This window comes from Zingiber officinale, chromosome 8B (assembly GCF_018446385.1).
Source record: "Zingiber officinale cultivar Zhangliang chromosome 8B, Zo_v1.1, whole genome shotgun sequence".
Lineage (NCBI taxonomy): Eukaryota > Viridiplantae > Streptophyta > Magnoliopsida > Zingiberales > Zingiberaceae > Zingiber > Zingiber officinale.
This window is the reverse complement of record NC_056001.1, coordinates 109,748,617-109,768,863: the sequence shown is the minus strand read 5'-3', so window position 1 is coordinate 109,768,863 and position 20,247 is coordinate 109,748,617. Positions and strand designations below refer to the sequence as shown.

Below are 20,247 nucleotides of genomic sequence, written 5' to 3'. Positions count from 1 at the left end.
GTCAGAAGGTTGTGTGACCCTTTGACTTCGGATTGACCTTCTTTTACTATGGATATATGAGTATCTAAGAGGATGAGATGATGAGATTTGGTAGACCTTTTGGATACATTTAGTATGTTGATAGTGGGTGTGGAAGATTGGATGCTTTCCTTTTTCTCTATCTGTGTTTGGGAGACTATCTGGTATGATTGATTGATGTTGAGGATGATTTGTGATTAGTGGTCATTGTGAGATCAGGTGGTGATATGCTATTTGTTGATGATCTCTTGGTGGATAGTCGGTTTGATGATCTATTAGTTGGTAATTGATGTTGATAGTGACATGAGGAGTGATATGCCCATGATATTCAGGGATTTGGTGATTTGTAGTTGGTGATTAGATTACAGACTTACTGTTGGGGATCTTACGGTTGAGTGAGTCTGTTATACGGATATTATGAGTCCTTGGTGTTACCATTTAGGCTTACAGTGCCCTAGATGTTTTTATGGACTCGATGTATTTGGTATTCATAGGGTGTTTTGGATCAGCTTTCATTGTCTTCATTGACGATGTTGTGATCTATTCCTGATATAAGGTGGATCACGTACACTATCTTCGCATAGTTCTAGAGATGTTTCGACGGGAACATCTACATGTGAAGTTTAGTAGTGCGTATTGTGATTGTTTTCTGCGAGATTTCTAGGACACGTTGTCTTGAGTAGAGATATATCAGTGGATCATAGATAGAAGCTATTATCAGTTGAGAGTATGCGTAGTCTATACCGGAGATTCGCTATTCCTTTGGTCTGGCTGGATATTACCAGAGATTGATTGAGGGTTTCTCCGGCATTATACGGTTGACCGGACTGTCTAGGAAGGGTATGAGATTTTCCTGGATAGATGCCTGTGAGATCAGTTTAGATAGCTGCACCTATCTTAGTTATGCTTTCTAGTGTAGACGGATTTGTACTCTACACATCGGTATCGTACCTGGGGTTTGGTGCAGTTTCGATATAGCATGAGCGAAGCAGTCTCATGCCAGTAGTTAGAATTCTCGGGTAATGAGAATTGGATTCTTTGTTTCGTGGGAGATCTGGTGTGTTTCCGGGCCACTTCTTATCCGGGAAGAGTGACCGCAGGAAACACATCGTTCTAGATTTGTGATACATGTTGTATAGAGATTTGGAGTGTTCTTATTGGTGGATTTTCATGAAGAAAGACATCGTGGATTTTGTAGCTTGATGTCTAGTATGTCAGCAAGGGGAGGCTGAACATCGGAGATCAGTAGGATTGTCTTTGTTGATTTGGATACTAGAGTCGAGTTAGAAGCAAGTTATGACGGTTTTTGTTGTGGGATTATCCAGGAATATGATGGTTTGGGTAATCATGGATTGGTTGATGACTTCGCTCCCTAGCTATCAGTATGTACGACGGATTCTTTTGGATGGAGTAGCAGGATTATACTCTAGAGTGATTTCCAGACTGGATGATGTACCTCTGAGTATTGTTTTGGATGGAGATCAGAGATTACATGTCATGGTTTTGATTATGGTTATAGCAGACTTTGGATTAGGGGTTTCACTTTAGTATAGATTTTCATCTCAGACTGATGGATAGTTTGAGCGCTCTATACAGGTGTTGGAGGATTTATTGATACTGGATTTTGGATTTTTGAGGTGTTTGATTTATCCACAGTTGGCTAGATTGCAGAGTGGGAGTAGTGGGAGTAGGGTGAGTTCGTAGCTCACAAAGTTGTCGTTAGTCCTTGGAGGAGGGTCCCTGAGTTGACCAGTAAATTTGGGGACCAAATTTTTATTAGTGGGGGAGAATGTAAGATACCGTAAAATTAAATAATAAATATTATTGGACGGAAAAATGTATTGGATTTTCCAAGAATTTTTAGAAATTTTCTGGGAATTTTTCAGAGCTCGTAAGACGGGTTTTGAGGGGATCAATTTCAGGTACAAATAAGGCCTGTTTGGGACACCCGTTTAGGTGAGGAAATGTTTATAATTATAAATCATTTTCTTTCCTTTAATTATCTTCCCAAACGCCGTTTCCCCCAAACTCGAAGCCGATCCTTCCTCCTCTCCTTCCTTCCCCGACCTCCCTTCCTTCTCCGATCTCCCTCGCAGACGAGCGACGATCGACGATTCCTCCTTCCCTTCTCGGTGTCGCCGGCGCAAAGCAACCACCGAAGCTTTAGGAGGGAGCGAGTTGCTGATCCTCCGTCCTCTCCCTCTTGATTTCTCTCTCACGAACGATCCGACGCGACCCCGACGCCGATGTTTCCTCGACAACTTCGGCCTCACTGCGTCGCCTGAGGATTGTCGCCCGAATCTTGAAGGTGCTGGCGCTGTCCAAGCCTTCCCTGGTGGAGTGATCTCCTTCTCGGCCATTGTTGCGCTCGATTTGGTGGGATCTGATCTAGGGCACAGCGAGGTTCGAATCGCATCGCTCCCAGCCGGTTATTCTCCTTGTTCTTCTCTATGATTTGTTCATTGGAATTTGATCTGCAGCTCCACACTTGCTGGATCAGATTGGGACAACACCATCCGGAGGTAGTCGATCAAGGTAGGCTTCATTCAAATCGTAAAGCTTCAAAGATCTTGATTAGTTAACTTCGATCTTGATAAGCTTCTTATTCTGGATCAGAGGAGGTGTTAGTTGGTACAGTGCTTGTGCCGATCACTGTCTTGTTTCCAATGCTGGAAGCTGTGGGAGTCTCGGCTGGGGAATTTGAGATCGATTGAGGTGAGTGTTGTATTGTTATGTTAAGGTTTTAGTAAGTAATGGCTCTGACTAAGTGTTGGATTTGATTTTGGAAGGAATTGGTGTAGGGCTTCTTGGTAGCTGCCGGCAGAGGTCTTGTTGGGCTGTGAGATTTGGATTTTGCTACCAAACCTTAAGGTAAGTAATGTCCAGTAGGGTAATTCTATTGGTTTCATTGGTATATTGCTAGATTAGGTTTCTATTGATTTAGGTTGTTTTGTTTGGATGGCAGTGTCTATATAGTGGATTGGTAATTAAGAGAATGGATGAATTCTTGGGTTTAATCTTAATTGAGAATGTATTAATTGAGGATTGTGTATTGGATTTATGCTAGGTGTTGATTTTGGGCACCTATTTGTGTTGGACCAGCTGTAAATGGGTGGAGAAGCTCCATTTTTTTTTCTCCACAGCAAACTTTGGATTTCTTCATCAAAGGGTGTGGATTTTGTTTTGGATCAAGGTGAGGTAACTATGGAGTTTTGGTTGCATTTATGTGATATATTGATTTGCTTGAATCTTGGATTGATTGGGGGATTTAGAAGGATTTATGATGAGTTTGGATTATGTTTAGATCTAGGAGAAGTTGGATTGAGGATTAATTGGAAGATTAATCAGATATTAGATCTGGTTGGAGTGAACCTAATTGAATTAAGGGATTAGGTTGATTATTTCGATTAGGGTTTTCCCTAATTAGATTGGGGAGTTTATTTAGCTATTTGTTACTTATGTAATTAGCTAAATATATTATGTGATCGCAGGACTTGGATTCGGGACGAGTGTCTCGACGCGGGATTATTTGACACGATCGACAGATAAAGGCGGGTATTTCTTCCTTGGCCTCTTTATAGTTTCTTTGAAACTTAGTGCATGATTATTATTGGATGGATTAGGCTGCTTTATCTTATATCATGATCGATTGCTGTTTTTCCTGCATGATACTTATGCTTGACCCTTGTGATGATCTATTTAATTCATATATAGTCTCAGCTCTTGATATCTACTCTGTTGTGATTACACGTGTAGAGTAGGTCTTGTAGGGATTGTCGGGTTGTTAGTATTACCATGCTGATTGGGTACATAATGTGGATTGTATGTAGTTTGGTATGTGTTTTAGGAGTCATCATGTTGACCCTACATTTACATGTTATATGTACACGCGTGTTTGGTTATGTACTTTTGGAGGAGTGATGTTGATTGTATGTTTGTGGTTTATACACGTGTCGGATGTGTTTATTATTGGAGGATACATGTTGATTGTATTTACGATCTGTGCATATGTGTCCAGGGGGATTATTGGAGATTCTTAGTTGATTATACATGTGTAGTGGGTACATATGTTTGGTGGGATACGTGGAGGTATCATGACGATTATACTCTTGTCGGAGGTATTTATGAGGTTTGGGGTTGTTGCATGGATGATGATTATATATATATATCATGTTCATCATTCATTGCATCTGATGACAGTTGTCTCCCTTGTGGTGAGAGAGTCATCAGTTGGTTTGGTTTAGCACACTCGGCCACTCATGGGTAGTGGTAGTTGGAGCAGTTGCTGCTAGTCCTGTCGTGCCACCCGGTCACGAGGTTTAGTGAGATCCGGCGTTGTGAGCAGTCAGGGACCCTGATGCTATGTAGTTAGATAGCTACTAGCGGACTGTCCGCCTCGACCACTATATAGTGGGCTGGAGGGTAGTACAGTCGTCACAGACCCAAGCCTCTCGGCCATACAGGGGTCGTGGTGTCTAGAGAGGTGGCGGGGGTGACCATGGAGCATGCATACGCAGTTATTATTCTTGCATTTGATGCGCGGTGCATCTGCATTTGCATACATGCCTAGTAGATACTAGTTGCATGTGATTGTCGTTGTTGCACTTGATTGAGATATGGTTGTTGCATTTGGTTGTCATGCTGCATACATGTCATTTATTTTACATGTATATGCAGTCGTACTTATATTGCACAAGTGTCACGGGTATATCTGTTGCAGATCCAGTGAGTTTACCGACCTTTGTACCTTGCGTCGATTTCAGATTGGGTATGTATTTACCATTATGTCAGCAGCGGTTTGTGCAGTTTGTAGGTTAGTTATGATTATGTCTGGTTATTACGTCAGGTAGGTTCAGATGCATTGATTATGATAGTATGATCATGTTCTTTATTCCCTCTATACTTGTGATCTCCATGTTTTATGTATAGACCATGCACTATCTTTTCTATTACCCGCTGAGTTACTTATACTCACCACCGCATGTATATGTTTATGTTTTCAGGTAGATGGTTGGAGTGTCGCTCGGAGTATCCTGTCTGCCGGGTCCTACGTCACATCCGAAGATCGTGATTGTTTTCTTTTGTATATTCTTTTCTCATTTTTGGCATTGTATTTGTGTATAGCCGTGTGGCTATCTTATGATTTTGGTGTTGTATTTGTTGTATAAGCCTAGCCGGCTAGCAGTGTGTTGATTGTGTTGTATTGGGCTTTCCGTTTTCGTTTTTCCGCTGTGTTGGTTTTTAGTACGGCCGTGTGGGCTGTTTTATATATAACTGCGTGGTTGTGATTGTTTCATTCCAGCCGTGTGGGCTGTTATTATAACTGCGTGGTTGTGTATATAAATATTCCAGCCGCATGTGGCTGATGTATATTTTGTTTGTAGTGATGCTTCATATTGTCACCCGTACAGGGGAGATGTTGCCAGATTTTTGTCTAGCAGGAACTCCTTTCGGGGCGTGACACATTTTCTGTCTACAGGAGTCGAATTTGGAGATGAATTGATGTTCATTGCCAACTCTACAAGCAAGTAAAGGAAGACAACATCAGCCATGTAAGCCACACGACCATGCCAAGGGAAAATGACTTTGGATGATTTGGATTGACTCTGATGGTTCTAGGAGGTTGATTTTCTTGAGGTTCTTCTTCCTCCACATGATTTAAATATTGATTGGTTCCTTCTTGATTGCTGTTATCTTGAATAAACTCAATTTGCTGAAGTTGGGTTTGTTATAGGTTTTGTTTGGATTCCTCAAATTTTACATTGGTAGTTTCTTCAATTCTTAGTGTAACCTTATTGTATATTCTGTAACCCCTACTATTTAGTGAATATCCTATAAAAATTTCATTTTCTATTTTAGACGTGAATTTTCCTAAGTGTTCTCTTGTGTTTAGTATGAAGGCAGGACACCTAAATACTTTAAAGTATTTTATATCGTGTCGTTTATTATAATATATTTCGAAGAAGGTTTTGTTATGTGTTTTATTTAGTGTTGTTCTATTTTGCACATAACATGCTATACTAACAGCTTTTGTCCAAAAGTACTTAGGTAGATTATATTCATTTAGCATTGTCCTAGAGGCTTCAAGTAGAGTTCTATTTTTTCTTTCTACAATTCCATTTTGTTGAGGTGTTTTAGGACACGAAAATTCGTGATGGTATCCGTTTTCAAGATAAAATTTATTAAAGTTATGATTTTTAAAATCTCCCCCATTGTCACTTCTGATCCTTTTAATTTTAAGGTCTTTTTCATTTTTAATTTGCTTGCAAAAGTTTGTAAAGATTTCAAAAGTTTTATCCTTATTTTTTAAAAAATTTAGCCAGGTGAACCTTGAATAGTCGTCTATTATTACTAGACAATATAAACTTCCATTTATTGATTTGACCCCATGGGAGTCAAATAAGTCTAAGTGTAGAAGTTCTTGTATTGAGTTGGTTTGAGATTGATTAGTTGGTTTGTGAGTAGATTTTGTTTGTTTTCCTTGTTGGCATGCATTACATATTGTTGAGTCTAAGTTAGGTAATTTTGGTAATCCTCTAACTAGTCCTTTTAATTTGCTTATATTTCTGAAATTTGTGTGTGACATTCTTCTATGTCATAACCAAATTTCTTCTTTTTGTGTTAAATAACACTTAATTGAAGAAGTGGTTAAGTTAATTGTATAGATGTTGTCTTTTCTAAACCCTTTTAGATTTATCGAAGGGTTATCTAAGTGATTGATTAAGCATTCCGAAGATAAAAATCTAACCTTATGATGTGGATATGGTTTTGGGGTAAAAAAGTGATTAAGAGAGGAAGGAGGGGCATTATTGTCTTTGCACTGTTTAGGTCTTAAGAGGGAGGAGGTACTGGGGGGGGTTCATGTTTTCTTCTCCGCCGCCACAGTAGCTTCTGCCTCCCTCTTACTCTCCTCGCCAGAGCCGAGGTCGTCGGTCGCCTCTTCTCCACTCCTCTCCTTCTCCTCACCACCGGCCCCCACCTCTCTTCCTCTCCCTTTTCTCCTCGTGACACCAGCCGTAGCCTTCTTCTTCCTCTCTTCTCCCGCTGGACATGCCACCGCCGGGGGAGCGTTCTTCCCTTGTCGAGTTGGGCTTCCACTGCCAACAGGAACGAAGGGGCTTCTTCGTTTCATCGCTTCTGCTGCCACAGAGGGACTGAGCCAACTTTTCTTCCTCGTGCTCAGCTCCTCGCTGGTGCCGGCCGCCGGCTCCTCACATGAGCTCTCCTTTTCCTCCTTCTTCTCGCGACGCAACCACGGGACAGACTCGCCATAACTCCTCAGAGTAGCCTTCTCCACGCCTCTGCCATCTCGCTGCCTCCCCTCTCACCGGCTATACACGCGCTTGCTCCTCAGGCCACCAATCCTCCAACACTCCATTCATTCTCATCGTTGAGAGAGGTTGGTGTCGCCCTCATCCCTTGCGTAGCCACCACCTCCAGCGGCAGTCAGCGGGGGTCGTTAGCCGGCCGCACAGCCTCCCTCTGCCCGTTGATGGCCCTAGCGTCGACACTATTGTTGTTGTCGCTGATCTGATCGTATTCCGGTCCCGTTGGGTGCCGGCCTCCATGCCGTTATCTCATTCCAGCTTCGTGTGTGTGGTGCTTCGGCCTTCATGCCTTGGTTATTGTTTGGCGTCACTAATCTATCCGTATTCCACTCTTGTTGTTTTCCCGGTCTATGTACCGGTGTTTCATTTTGGCCTACATGCCGAAGTCATGTCCCGGCCTACGTGCCGATTTCGTGTCCTGACCTACGTGCCGATGTCGTATCCCGGTCTATGTGCTGGTGCCTTATCTCGATCTGCGTGCTGGTGCCTAATCTTGATCTGCGTGCTGATGCCTTATCCCGGTCTACGTGTCGGTGCCTTATCCCGATCAATCTGCGTGTCGGTGCCTTATCTCGGCCTGCGTACCGCTATTATTTCCCGACCTGCAGCTCGTCTTCCGGTTCCGTGCCGCGTTCGGCTTCTTGTCGTCAGATCCAGCTCTCTAGCCTGATCAGAGTCGTCTGCTTTTTCGGGTCACGACAACTCGACCAGCATCCCATCCAAGGGCGCCCCCCTAGGCCAGGGTACGTTTTCTGTTCATATTCTATACGCCTTTCATTATTTTATGACTTAATTTGTTACTCATATATTTGTTGGATCCGCCTCGAGCATCGGGGTACCGGCGACCGGGTCAACCCGGTCTCAGGCTGCAGGTAGCGTTGATCAGAGGACTTCTGAAGACTTGATCAACACGGAAGCCATCTCAGCACACCCCCCTCCGGAACGTCGCGACTCGGTCAACATTCTTGCCACCTCGCCCGGCGGTCCGTCTGACTCAGATTCCAGACAGGATCACCTTATATCTAGTATCACACAATTGACTAATATTAAGAAGATTATACTTGAAATTTTTAACAAGTAATATATTTGTAATAATAAAGTTAATTTTAAGTTCAATATTACCTATGTAAATTACCTTGAGTTTGTCGTTGTTTCCAAAGGCAATTGTTCCTAAGCTTTGGTAGGTAAGTTGGGTGAATTTGCTGTGATCTCCAGTCATATGTTTGGAGTAACCACTGTCCAAGATCCATTAGGTTTCCTACAATGGGTAGGAGTTAGGATTAGTCTGAGTTTGATTTTAATTTTACTTAATATGATTCTTAAAAACAATTTTTTGAGTTAAAAGGAAGATTTTAAAAATAGTTTTTAAGTTAAAATAATTTTTTAAATAACTTTTTAAAATAATTTTTAAGTTAAAATATTTTTTTTTAAAAAAAAAATTTAAGATAAAATATTTTTTTAAAATAAATTTTTAAAATAATTTTTAAGATAAAATAATTTTTTTAAATAAATTTTTAAAATAATTTTTAGGTTAAAATAATTTTTAAGTTAAAATAATTTTTAAAATGATTTTTAAGTTAAAATAATTTTTAAGTTAAACTAATTTTAAAATAATTTTGAAGTTAAAATAATTTTTAAAATAATATTTTAAGTTAAAATAATTTTTAAGATAAATTTTTTTTTAGTTAAAATAACTTTTAAGTTAAAATAATTTTTAAGTTAAAATATTTTTTAAAATAATTTTTAAGTTAAAATAATTTTTAAAATAATTTTTTAAGTTAAATAATTTTTTTTAATTAAAAGATTTTAAAATAGTTTTTAATTTAATTTAATTTAATATAATATGAATTTGATTTTGGTCCTTAGTCATCTGACCCGATCTAAATTTTCAATCAGAGAATCCTATAATTTTGTGAGATGAGTTAAATTTGATTTTTAGGGTTTGGTTTAACTTTGTGTTAGATTCAGATTTAGCTTTGGACTCAACAAATAGGTATTCTTTGGATAAACTTCTCGGCTATGGTGAGTCACTTGAACAACATTAGAATAACCATGCCTTCGAGGTTTTCCAAATAGTCCTATCAACTAAACTTAATACAAAACCTTGGTCTAACTGGTTAGGATTTGTAAAGGGTAGCTTCAGTTAGTTGCACTAAGTCAAATGCACCAGGCCGAAGCTATATATTCCTAGACATGCATAGACAAAGTTTCTCTAACATACTATCATCCAAAACTTCACCGGTACCGTTGATCAAGTTAAACTATTATCCCTTTAAACTAGTCCTAATAACCCTACCGGGTATGTTAGTTTTTGGTTACCCTGTCGGGTAGGTTAGTTTTGGAGGTGTCAGCTATTCTGGAGCCTCCCCTTGAATTATTGGCCTGTGTTTTCAAGTTTTAGTTCTAGGTTTATGTCTGTTACTTTTATAATTATATTTAACTTGGTGATAGTCTAATTTTTAGTGGGTTTTAACATATTTCGATTTTGATTTAGTTAGTCTAGGTTTGTGTTTTGAGTTTTGATTTGTTTTATCAGATTTTATATAATATATTTTATCTTTGGGTATGTAATATTGATTAATTCCTACTTGTGTGGTTAAGCACGCTTTTGGAACCCAAGCTTTAGTTTGTTGTTTGTGTTGGGTTATTAGTGATTTAAACGTTTTATTTAAACTTGACTTGTAGCCAAGTCCGGTTTTATTGTAGACAGCTTTTTGACTATTTAAAATAAGATCTAAATTTTTAGATCTTGTTGTAAATTTTTTCTAAAAGTCCTTTTAGTTTATTAATTTCTATTTTTAATGTTGAATTTTCCTCCTCAAGTGTTAGGTCTTGAGTTAGATTAGGATTTGTGATTTGTTCCTTGTGGTTCTGGTTTTCCTCAAGGAGTAATTTATTTTCATTTTCAGTTGCAATTAATTTCTTATCTAAACAAGCAATAATTTTTTTTAAAAAATTCTTATTTAAATTAAGATATACCTCTTCGGGACCTTCGAAAATGAGTACGGACTCGTTGCTCGATTCGGGTTTGGACCCGTCTTCCAATTCGTCCTTCGATTCTGCTTCGTGGGTCATCAACGCGAGGTGACTTTGGTGCTTATGATCTTCGGCCTCCGATTCTTCTGAAAATGAGTCGTCCCATATTGCTTTGAGGGCCTTCTTCTTGGATTTCTTCGATTTGTCGATCTTCAATCTCGGACACTCGTTCTTGTAGTGACCTTTCTTATTGCACCCGAAGCAAGTCATGTTCCTTGGTTCAGCTGGGGAGTTGATCTTCTGCAGATCCTTTTTGCTGAAGTTCTTCTTCCTTCTGGTTAACATCTTCCTTACCAGGTTCACCAGGTACTCTTTGTCTTCGGAATCTTGGTCAGACTCATCTTCAGGTTCAGACTTGGTTTTTGTCCTTTCCTTGGAGGAACCTGCAAACAAAGTTATACCTTTCTCGATTCTAGCGTTAGTCTGCTCGTGTAACTCTAGTTCGCAAAATAACTCATCTAATTTCAATTTAGAGAGATTCTTCGAAATCTTGTAGGCATCCACGATGGATGCCCATAATGTATTTCAATGAAAGGTGTTTAAGGCGTACCTGATTAAGTCCCGATTCTCCATTTGGTGGCCTATCGTGTGAAGTTCATTGAGGATGTCTTTGATCCTCGCATGAAGTTGACTTGCCGTTTCTCTTTCCTGTATTTTAATATTAAATAATTTATTTAGAAGGAGATCACGCTTAGCTACCTTGGCGTCGCTCGTTCCTTCATGTAGTTTGACCAGCTTGTCCCATAATTCCTTCGTATTTTGGTGTGGTTCTACTCGGTTCAGCTCTTCCTTTGTCAGCCCGCATTGTAGTGTGTTGAGAGCTTTGAAGTCTGTCAAGGATTTCTTTTTCATATCCGGAGTCCACTGTTCTAGGTCCAGTGGATTTCTAGAGTTGTCGACCGACACCTTGTAGCCTCCGGTGACGTTGAACCATTGATCGAAGTCAGTCTTCAAGTAGACCTCCATTTGCTTCTTCCAGTAGGGGAAATCATCCCCGCTGAATAGAGGAGGATGAATTGTGCTGAGGCCTTCGACTTGAGACATTTTTACCTTGCACACACACAAAAAAAAAACAAGAAATCCCAAGACTTGGTCTTGGATTAGTAGTGCGGTATTTTAAAAAAAATATATCTAAGACTGAAGTAGTGTTGCACCAATTCAGATTAATTGCTAGGAGAAAATTTTCAAGAAGGTAACAACACCAATTTTGATTAAAATATAAAATTGAAAATCGAAAAAAAATGAAAAAGAATTTCACCCCTTTGTCTGATTGGTGGTTGCACCAAATCAGAGTGGTACCTGCTCTGATACCACTTATTGGATTGTGAAAGTCGATAGAGGGGGGGTGAATATCAAAAAAAAACATTCATAGAGAGAGTAAGCAGCAGAAGAGAAAAAGAGCAACGCTAACATAAACCAATTTACTTGGTTCGGAGCCTTGGTTGACTCCTACTCCAAGGCCTGCACTCATCGAGTGCTTTCCTTGGGTAATCACTAATAGTTCGTAAAATCGGATTACAATTTTGAGTATAGGAACTATTAAGAACAATATCGACAACAAAATAAAGGAAAGAAAACTCTTTAGCAGTACGTTGTCAGAGTAGCATCGCAGCGTCGTAGGAGCACATCGCAGTAGAGCAAATATCATTGTTGTGTTGTGAAGCTCTGGAGAAGACTCCTTGTTGGGGTTGCAAGGTTGCAAACATAGTCCCACATTGAAAAACACATGGAAAAGATCATGGATTTATAAGAGAAAGATATCTCCATTGGGTGAGGCCTTTTGGGGAGAGCCCAAGAGCAAAACCATGAGGGTTTAGATCGAAAGTGGACAATATCATACCATTGTGAAGATATCTATATTCTTTTCGATCCTACAATTGGTATCAGAGCCCGGACTGCCAGAAGGTTTAACCGCCAACTGTGCATAAGAGCTATGGTCTGATTGAGCCATGTGGGTACAATATTGACCTTGAACAAAGAAACCGAGGGCTCCTATGTTCGGATCAAGAGGACCAGCACCAGACAGGAAGTCCTAGTTGCGGCTAGGCAAGGAAGTCCTAGTAGGTCGGGAGGACCGAGGGGCAGGAAGACCTGGTGGGTCGAGGATCAAACATGGGAAGCATGTGGTCCTTTGTTTGAGGGGGGGGATTGTTAGGGTTGCAAGGTTGCAAACATAGTCCCACATTAAAAAACACATGGAAAAGATCATGGATTTATAAGAGAAAGATATCTCCATTGGGTGAGGCCTTTTGGGGAGAGCCCAAGAGCAAAACCATGAGGGTTTAGACCCAAAGTGGACAATATCATACCATTGTGGAGATATCTATATTCTTTTCGATCCTACACTCCTTGTATAGGAAGCTCCGAGCGCCCGGATCCCTTCCGGCCGCCTGGATTGTGACGTAGCCCAGCCAACCAGAGTGTTCCACGTTGCGATGTCGCTTGGGGATAACTTTTGCATTCCAGGCGCTTGGACCCCATTTTCCAGCAAGCTTCTCTCCCTGCAATAAAATGTTAGTCCGAAGCACAATGCAACTTATATTACCCTGCAAACAGAGTATTAATAAACAAACAGAGTATTAATTAGATTCTGTTTCACCAAGATCGGAATCTAGTCAAGATCTCAACTTAGAGTTTCGAAATGGCTCTAAGTTGGATCAGCGCCTAAGTTCCCTTCCCGGGAACGCGCTCTCACTGTCACTCCCCTCCAGTGACTTACCTTAAGTTACCTGTCAGATGTCCGGTCAGCCCTTCGACCCGCCTGGACTTTGTGTCAGATGTCTGGTCAGCCCTTCGACCCATCTGGATTTCATGTCATCTATCCGGTCGACCTAACTGGACTTCGTGCCAGCTATCCGGTCGGCCAGTCGACCTAGCTGGGCTTCGTGCCAGACATCCGGTCGGCTCGTCGACCTGTCTAAGCTTCTTCTGCACAGTTGGTCAAAAATATTAGATCACAATGAAACTAACTTAACCCACTTTGTCATTCATCAAAACCTGAGTTAGATCGTTAGTGCTAACTACACCAACACTACGTTCCTACACACTTAGACACAGGGGTTAAAAACCAACAGGGCTTAACCTGACTTAGTTGATCACATCAAAACTATATTGGGGTACTAACACAAGATGCCTCACTTGCAATTAAGGGTGCCTTGGGTGCCAGAATTACATCTGCCAGCCACTGGAGTGAAGGTACCTCCAAGGAGCATGGAGGCGCCCTCACGCCAAGAAGGAGGCGCCTTGCTGGAGACTGGAGGCGCCCTTGTGCCGCTATTAGATGCACCTTGGAACTTCTATAGAGTCTCCTCCAATGAACAATAGCCATTATGCTACTGTTGAGAAGAGGATAAATTTTTATCTTATTGGAGGCACCCTAGATCCCTTTGGAGGCGCCTCCAAGTAACGATAACTTTTTCTAGGAGACTATAAAAAGCCCCCATGAGCTGGGAATTATAAATCAATCATTGTTCTAATCTTTCTAGTAATTTTTTAGTTTTCAAAACTGTAAGAGACTACTCCACCTTCACGAAGAAGAATTTTAGTAGAGCTTTCAACTGCCTGGGATTAACAACCACTTAGGTTATAACCAAGTAAAATCTTTTGTCCTCCTACTTTATTTTTGTTATTTTATGTTAATTATTTTTGCTTAATTAATTATGCATCATTGCTAAATCAAAAGCAAGAGATATTATTCTAACTTAATTTTCAGGGCTATTCATCCCCCTCTAGCTGGTCTAACATGGGACCTACATACAATACATTTAAAAATTGACTGTTCTAAATTTTTGCTATCAGATTTGAGGACATAGATTTGTTGGAGTGTATACTGAAAGCCTAAGCTTTGTAAACATTCATTATGAATAAAGAATCACATTTGGTCTAATTATCTACATTTGTTTGTAGTTGTTCATTTAATTTATATTGTAGATAACATAGTATGTGGTGTCACATACAGAAGATGATGTTATCAGTACCTTATAAATTATAAATAGTAGCTCACGACCAGAATGGAAAGGAACAAACCATTAGAAGGTCGTAGTGTAATTAGGTATTAGTTTATCTTGACTATATAATTACACTAGTACACTCAGAGTGTATTGAGTAGGACCATTTGAGGTCGTTTCTTTTATACTGACTTTATAAAGGAACAAAGACCTCGGTTATTATGGAAGTGTGTGCTCTTAATCCTAATATAATAACAAGCACATATATTTGATATTTATTTCTTTAATTTATCAATGGGTGAGATTTAGTTCGATGAATCAATAAGCCCGATAAATTGGGAAATGATATCACTTATAGTGTGTGTTGTTGATTATAGAAAGAAACTGTGTCCTAGAGATACTAGGTTGATAATGTCCCCAAGAGGAGCTCATAAGGATTGTCATGTTAAACCCTGCAGGTGGACTTAGTCCGACATGACGATAAGGTTGAGTGGTACTACTCTTGGACTTAGACATTAATTAAATGAGTTGTCAGTAACTCACTTAATTAGTGGACATTCGATATCTTAAACACAGGGAGACTAACACACTCATAATAAGAAGGAGCCCAAAAATGTAATTTGGGATTGGTGCGGTAGTTCAATGATAGTTCTCTAGTGGAATGAATTATCATTGATAAAATTAAGTTGTGTGTTCGGGGTGAACACGGGATGCTTAATTTTATCGGGAGACCAAAACCAATTCCTCCTCTCGGTCCCTATCGTAGCCTCTTATTTATAGAGTTCTATACCCACCTATACCCACCTTCTATACCCACCCAATGGGGGCCAGCCAAGCTAGCTTGGGAACAAGCTAGGGCCGGCCTAGGTATAAAATTGGGTGGCCGGCCCTAGCTTGAACCCAAGCTAGTAGGGCCGGCCAAATAAAATTAAAAAGAAATTTAATTTTAATTTTTATTATTATGTGGAAGATATATTTTAAAGAGAATTAAAATTAAAATATCTCTCTTGTAAAAGATCTACAAAAGATTAAAGAAAGAGATTAGATCTCTTTCCTTATTTGTAGATTTGAGAGATGTTTTATTTTTCTTTAAAATTATTCACATGTTGATAAAATTAAAATTATAGAAATTTCCTTTTATCAACCATGAAGAGATTTTAAAGAGAAATTTTATTTTTAAAATTTCCGAAACAAATTAGGAAGTTTTAATTGTTGATTAAAACTTGTCCTCTTTTGTTTTCTAATGATGTGGCCGGCCATCTCAAGTTAATTGGAAAATTTTGTTTTATTTTTCTCAATTAATTCATGTCAAGGAAAATTAAGGAAATTTTATTGTAATTAAATTTCCTAATTTGCCTAGGCCAAGGAATATAAAAGAAGGGGTGAGGGTGCCTTCAAGAGACACAACATCTATTATTCCTCTCCCTCTCTTGTTCCTTGGTGTCGGCCATCCTCTCCCTCTCTTCCTCTTGTGGTGGCCGAACCTCTCTCCCTTCCTTGGAGCTCTTGTGGTGGCCGGATACTACTTGGAGAAGAAGAAGAAGGAGAGAAAGCTAGTATCTCTTGGAGCTTGGTTAGTATTTTGGTTTTTCTCCTTGGTGAAGCTTTTCTTTTGTGGCCGAACCTTGCTTGGAGGAGAAGAAGGTGGTTGGTGGTTTCTCATCTCGGTTGATCATTGCCCACACAACGTCCGAGGTTAGAAGAGGAATACGGTAGAAGATCAAGAGGTTTTTCTACAAGGTATAACTAGTAATTTCTATTTCCGCATCATGCTAGTTATTTATGGAAATAATACCAAATACAAGAGGCTTACGTTCTAGAATTTCGAATATGTTTTTTCGAAGTTGTGTTCTTTTGTTTTTTTTCTTTTCCTTGTGATTTGATTGTTCTCTTTGGTTAACCTAAAATTATTTTAGGAAATTAAATATTAGCTTTCTATTAAAGGTTTTGTCTAGTCGGTGGTGGTTGCTCCCATATCCAAGAAGGTCATGTGCCTTGCCACGTCAGTACTGGGAACCTTTTATGGAAATTAATATTTAATGGAATTAATAACTTAAGTAGACTTGGGTCGAACGTGTTAAGTTCCGCAGGAGATCCAAGTCAAAACCTAAAAGAACAAATAGATTAAGTTTTGGATCAAACGTGTTAAGTTCCGCAGGCGATCCAAAATTTAATTTAAAAGAACACATGGTAGCTAGGAAAAGGTTCAGACCTTTGTACAAAATTTTTGTACAGTGGAACCTATAGGTTTTCCGAGTAGCAACCAACAATTGGTATCAGAGCTAGGGTTTTGCCTCTGTGTATTTGGTATTTAGTTTAATTATGCACATGTCATACATAATTTAGGCAGGTTAATAGTAGGATGTGCTAACTTTGTGGATGCAGGATCCAACTATTATGGCTTTTAGTTATTATGTGTGTGATTGGACCCTTGGACATGTCAAGGGCATTTATGTGTGTGTGCATGATTGTATTAAAATACAGCAGGAGCTGTATTTAGTTTTATTAGGATTTTATTTTTGATCTAGATACATGTACATTCCTTTTATGGAATATAGGATCAAAAATGTAAAATTCTATTTATGTCGCGGATCGAATCTTGCAAAGCGTGGAACCTTCTAAGGACCAGAGGCGCAGCGGAACTAGGAGCAAGATGGATGCGACAGTTAGACCCGGTGGCGGTGGCCAAATATGGCAGCAGCTTCGGATGACAACACACGGAAGACAATTAAAGATAAAAGCCATAATAGTTGAAAATTAGATTTTCTATTTATTGCTTTTATATTGTGCTGTGTGTGTATGTTAGTTTACAAGTTTAGTAGGCTAGCATAGTTAAAATTCCTCATTTATAAATAACTAAGTGGGAGAGGGATTTTTAAGTAAATCCCATGGTCTCCATTACTGGTTTGTAAGTGATGCAAACAAGCTTGCGCGTTGGCTCTGAGTGCCTTCCTCCATAACGGATGAGCTTGTTTGCGGATCACTAGAACATACTTCCATTTTTGGATGACTATAGGAAGTTAATTAAGAGCGTGTGATCTTCCCCAATGGAAGGGGCATAATCTTATTAATGGACTTAGTGTCAAGTAATGGTGTATACTTAGACACATCTAATAGTATCCTCCCCAACGGAGTCACTGCTATTATTTGTGTGACCAAATAATACCAACTATTAATTTTATTTGTCAAAAAGTTAGGTTGATAAGATAATAAAATTAATGGGTTAAAACCCTCCTTTTACAAATGTTGAAATTGTATACGTCCACACTAACGTGGCATACAAAATTCACGGTGTTATGAGGTGTTGGTTAATTTAAAATAGTATTGTTTGAGGAATCAATATTATTCTAAATTTAGAGTTCTGACCAAAAGTTATTTGTGATTCTTAGGATGACTTTCAACCCACTGTCCATCATACTTCAACAAAATAGACTTACTGGACCAAATTACATAGATTGGAAAAGAAACACGGATATTGTTACTGCTGAAAGCTATAAATTTGTACTGACTGAACCTTGTCCTGATGCACCCACTGGTGAATCTACCCAAGAGGAGATTGAATATCATAAGAGATGGGTAAAGGCAGATGAGATGGCGCGGTGTTACATTTTGGCTTCAATGTCAAATGTATTGCAACATCAGCATAAAGATTTACCAACAGCTTATGATATTATGAACAATCTCAAGAAACTCTTTGGTCATCAGGATAGGGCTTCTAGGCAAGAAGCCATGAGAAAGATAATGACTGCCACCATGCAAGAGGATACTCCTGTAAGGGATCATATCCTAAAGATGATGGCTTATCTGAACGAGATACAGATCCTTGGAGGAGAAATTGATGAGGAAACCCAGATCGATATGATTCTCCAAACGCTACCTAGAAGTTTTGAGCAGTTCCGCCTGAACTATAATATGAATAAAAGGATTTATTCATTAGGGGAACTACTGACAGAACTTCAAGCAGCAGAAGGATTATTTCGTCACAATTCTCAAATTCACTTTGCTGAAAATGGTTCTACTTCTAAACCGAGAGGAAAGAAGAAGAAGAAACAAGCTGGCTCAGCAAAGAAAGTGAATAAATCTCAGAGTACGGGATTTAAAGCTGGAGAAGGGCAAATGCTTCATCTGCAAGCAGGCAGGACATTGGAAGGCGGACTGTCCTCGTAGGAACCAAAACAAAGGTATATCTCATGCTCTAGTTGTTGAAACATGTTTAGCGGTGTTATCTACCAGCACCTGGTGTGTAGATACGGGAGCCACTGATCATGTCTGCAATTCCTTGCAGGGGTTCCAGGAACGACTATCTGAAGGGAGATTACCGTCTACATGGGCAATGCTACTAAGGTGGCAGCTGTTGCAGTGGGAGACGTCTACTTATCTTTTAGTAGAAATAGAAATTTGGTTTTAAGAAATTGTCTTTATGTACTCAGTTTTAGAAAGAATTTAATTTCAGTTTCTAAACTGTTTTTAGATGGATATTCAGTTTCTTTCAGTAACGATGTAGTTATTAAAAGAAATAAAGTGATTATCTGTTCTGGTGCATTAGTTGGCAATTTGTATATTTTAAATCCAAATTCTTCCACAAAGCAAAACATGGAAATTTATAATTCATCTTCTAATTCTAATAAGAGAAAAGAACCTTCAGAAATGAACCAAGCATATCTTTGGCATCTAAGGCTTGGTCATATTAACTTAAGTAGGATTCAGAGGCTTATAGCCGATGGACTTTTAAGTTCATTAGAGTTGGAAAATTTTCAAACTTGTGAATCTTGCTTAGAAGGTAAAATGACCAAGAGGCCGTTCAAGGCCAAGGGGTATAGAGCCAAAGAAGTGTTAGAATTGGTTCACTCTGATTTGTGTGTGTCTGTCCAGGCAAGAGGAGGTTTTGAATATTTTGTCTCTTTTATAGATGATTATTCAAGATATGGATATATTTACCTAATGCGAAGTCCGAGTGCTTTGATAAGTTCAAAGAATACAAGGCTGATATGGAAAAACGATTAGGTAAAAGTATCAAGACACTACGATCTGATCGTGGTGGCGAATACCTCTTAGGAGAGTTTAGGAATTACTTATCAGAGGTCGGGATTCAATCCCAATTGTCTGCACCTGGAACACCCCAACAGAATGGTGTAGCAGAACGAAGGAATAGGACTCTTATGGAGATGGTTAGATCAATGATGAGTTATTCAGAATTACCAAATTCGTTTTGGGGATATACTCTGGAAACAGCAGTATACGTTCTGAACTTAGTACCTTCTAAATCAGTTTCTTCTACTCCCATAGAATTGTGGAATGGGCGAAAACCCAGTCTAAGACATATTCGGATTTGGGGTAGTCCAGCACATGTGCTGAAACCAGATGCTGATAAGTTAGAATCTCGTACAGAAGTTCGCGTGTTTGTGGGATATCCCAAAGGAACGAAAGGAGGTTTATTTTATAGTCCTAAAGACCAGAAGGTCATTGTTAGCACCAATGCCCAGTTTTTAGAAGAAGACAATATAATGAATCACAAGCCCAGTAGTAAAATTGTTTTAGAAGAACTTAGAGAGGACACATCTACTTCAGTACCAACAGTACAAGATGAAGTACCACAAGAGACTGCAACACGTGTCACACATGATACACAACCACAGACAGTGCCTCGTCGTAGTGGGAGGGTTGTGAGGCAGCCTGAGAGATTCATGTTTTTGGGAGAGTCTTCGGACTTGATCCCGGGTAAACATGAACCTGATCCCCGGTCATATGACGAAGCACTCCAAGATACAGATGCAGCATCTTGGCAAAAGGCGATGAATTCTGAAATAGAGTCTATGTACTCTAATAAGGTCTGGGAGCTTGTAGAACCACCTGATGGTGTAAAAGTTGTTGGATGCAAGTGGATCTACAAAAGGAAAAGAGGGACAGACGGGAAGGTA

At 39.4% G+C, this 20,247-nt stretch overlaps 1 long non-coding RNA gene across 1 annotated transcript; it reads left to right on the top strand.

Annotated features, from left to right (window-relative positions):
* Nucleotides 1-2,321: 2,321 nt before the first annotated feature.
* Nucleotides 2,322-2,890, top strand: LOC122014482. Its single transcript, XR_006120685.1, has 4 exons — nucleotides 2,322-2,421; nucleotides 2,499-2,553; nucleotides 2,635-2,733; nucleotides 2,808-2,890. It is a non-coding gene; the product is annotated as an uncharacterized LOC122014482 (long non-coding RNA).
* Nucleotides 2,891-20,247: the final 17,357 nt, after the last annotated feature.